Below are 3,074 nucleotides of genomic sequence, written 5' to 3'. Positions count from 1 at the left end.
CCACCCCACCCCCAACCCCGCAACCTATCCCCAATAGCCCTCCACTAAGGAGCCAGTCTTAAAGGAGTTACCATACTAGATGAATAATTTCTGTTTCTGGCTACTTCACTCTGCCTGAGGGTTATCTGGAGAAAATGGAATGACCTGCACGCCTTATGAAAGATCTGTAAGTCCCACTGTACATACCCACTGGAAACTACATTGACTCTCTCCGTCCCAACATGGGATCCCCAGTGAACCATTGTCTGTCTCTCTGTCTTTACTACTTACCACAATCACAAAGTCGCTCCTGAGGACCCGTTTGAGTGTTGGGGGTCCCCATACCCTCAACAATCGGTTTCTGGACTGTTCACTGCAGACGCTCTGTCTTGGGGACTCCTTATCAGTATGTTTTACATGGTTTGTTTTGTATCTCTTGTATCATTTGCATCATTTCTTGATCTGCCACCCACTATCCATGTCCCAGGATTTCCGCTTCCTTGTTTGCTGTAGGCAAGCTGGACTGGATTCAGGAACGATTAAGTTGTCTGTGTATCCACCATTAAGGTCAGTTTGTCTGCCACATCAGGATGGTGGGTAGAATTACAGCAATTTTTAGAAATGTGTCACTGTTTCTAAGAGACACCACATGGATGAAGGGGTTAGAATCGGGACATAAAGTCCGTAACAGTTGGCACAGAAAGATGTCCGCCCAAGGTTCTTTTGAGGACAATCCTTTTCTCCTGCTGCTTGGATCTGTGTTGTTTTCTTCTTTTGAGCTCTTGTTCCAATCTGTTTACATCTAGCAGTTTCTCTACTGCTCTCCCACTGTGGTCCACTTCTTTGCATGCACTCTTTAATTCCTCCTATCATGGAGCATACATTTCATTTATCTCATGTACCTCCTGTAAAGATCCAACTTCCTGAAAATATTCAGAGCGGTGTGATTTCACTGCCCGGCTCAAGCCGGCAGACAGACAGAAACTGACTTTGTTTTGTAACTCGGTCATTCAGACATGCCCAGACTGGCAACCCTAAAGGTAGCCTATGAAAAAGTTCTTCTGGAGGTGTAAGCCAGGCATGTTCCAAAAGATGCGCGGGGCAGCTCCCTGTTGTTCTACTTGGTGTTAGTAACAGAAAAGCAAGCTCCAGGTTCGAATGTTGCGTTAGACGGTATTTGTGAAGCAGTCTGTCTCTGATTATGCCAATAATCTGATTGGAAAACCTTCGGAACTTATACCAACCTACCACATTCTTTTTGGCTGGCTCATTATCTTCACCTAAAGAATGATAAAACCTACAAAGCTGACAGCATGGAATATATTTCGGGATGCCGTATCCGCGTGGGTGTTGAGGTGCCCAAAGGCCAGCACGCAGAGCACAGAGCTGGAGAGCAACGCAGACATACACTTGCCCTCCATCCCCAGACCGAGGAAACAAAAGCGTCTCCAACTATTTGCTTAGCATACAGAATGCTATTGGAATCCCTGGACCCCAAAAGGGACAAAAGGGGAAAAAAGCTCATTGTTATCAAGTAAATTCTGACTCATAGTGACCCCATTAGACAGGGTAGAACTGCCCCTGTGAGTTTCTGAGACTGTAACTGTTTAAAGGATTAGAAAGCCCAGGCTGTAGAGCAGCTGGTGGCTTTGAACTGCAGACCTCTCAGCTGACAGCCAAGTAACCACTCCTCCCCCTCTCAGCCTCTCAACAGTGGTGGAATATGTAGTGTTTCTTTTACTAGAAGATGTTTCTTGGTGACAAGGGCACATTTCTCTGCGTCCAGTGGGAAGGCTGGGAGCCTCAAATAGCTACTACAAGTTCAAGTTGGCCAGCTTTCTTCCATGGGTAACAATCAAGTGTCCTGTTTGTGGGAGCCAGGCAGTGCCTCCAGTTCCTGGAGTCTACAGGTCCTGGAGCAGAGCCAGGTCAACACTTTTCTTTCCACAATAAACACACTGGGGTTGGTAGCTGCTTTTCGTAACAGTCTTTCAATGAAGCTCAGGAAGTCTGTCTCACCCCTGGACGCCTGGAGGTCCTGTACTAAGCTTGCCGGGAAAGGCTGACTCCACCGGCTGGCTGTCCTCGGAGGTGGCGCAGTCCGTCAAAAGCATGTCTGTGAGTTTTCAGAGACTATTAAAGTGCAAGAGAACAATGTCAGCGAGGCCTCTGGTAAGTTTCAACATGCTTCATCTTCGTGCGGTGTTTATTTTCCCCAGTGTGGATCTCATTTGAGGCTCCATTTGATTTCAGACCCCATAGTCCCTTCCTCTTGTACCTTGGCTCTTCTTCTTCTTCTTCTACTTCTTCTTCTTCTTCTTTAAATCATTTTATTGGGGGCTCGTACAATTCTTATCATAATCCATCCATCCATCCATCCATTGCATCAAGCACATTTGTACATTTGTGATCATCATCATTTTCAAAACAATTTCTTTACACTGACCGATGTCTCCCTTCACCCACTTTTCTATTCTCCCCCCACCTACCCCTTCCCCTCCTGGTATCACTATGCTCATTATTGATCCTGAGGTGTTTATCTCTCCTGGATTCCCTGTGTTTCCAGCTTTTTTTTTGTAACAGTGTCCATGCTCTGGTTAGCCAGATTTGTAAGGTAGAATGGGGATCATGATACTGAGGGGGGATGGGGGGAGGAGAGAACACCTTAAAGAACTAGAGGCAGGTTGTATGTTTCATCAGTGCTATACGTCACCCTGACTGGTTCGCCTCTTCCTTGTGACTCTTCTGTAAGGGAATGTCCAAATGTCTACAGATGGCCCATCTTCTTATAAGCCCTGTGCTCTCCCCCAATGGTGATTATTTCACCAACTGAAAACTGCTGGCTTTCAGAGAAGAGAATTGGAAACAGTGAGGCACAGAAGTGGGAGAGAAAGAGGGATCAAGGTGGAGGCCCACCTAACCATGTTTCTGTGCTATTTCCCACCAAGGCCAAAGTACTTTGCTACCCTCTTGTTTCCATGGCTCATCGGGTGGGGACTCAGTTCACCTTCAAACCTCTCAGAGAAATACCATTCTCTCCAGAATAGGAAAGGCTGAAGCCTGTGAAGAAGCCGGAGTCAGATGAATGATCGGCT

The 3,074-nt window shown here is 46.5% G+C and overlaps 1 pseudogene; it reads right to left on the bottom strand.

The window, feature by feature from the left end:
• Positions 1-429: 429 nt before the first annotated feature.
• On the bottom strand, positions 430-1,400 carry LOC101639166 (annotated as a pseudogene).
• Positions 1,401-3,074: the final 1,674 nt, after the last annotated feature.

The sequence above is a fragment of the Echinops telfairi genome, unplaced genomic scaffold (genome assembly GCF_000313985.2).
Source record: "Echinops telfairi isolate 266 unplaced genomic scaffold, ASM31398v2 ScPeMD7_7469;HRSCAF=8507_1, whole genome shotgun sequence".
Taxonomy (NCBI): domain Eukaryota; kingdom Metazoa; phylum Chordata; class Mammalia; order Afrosoricida; family Tenrecidae; genus Echinops; species Echinops telfairi.
Note: the sequence above shows the minus strand (reverse complement) of the source record. Positions and strands in the feature narration are given on the sequence as shown.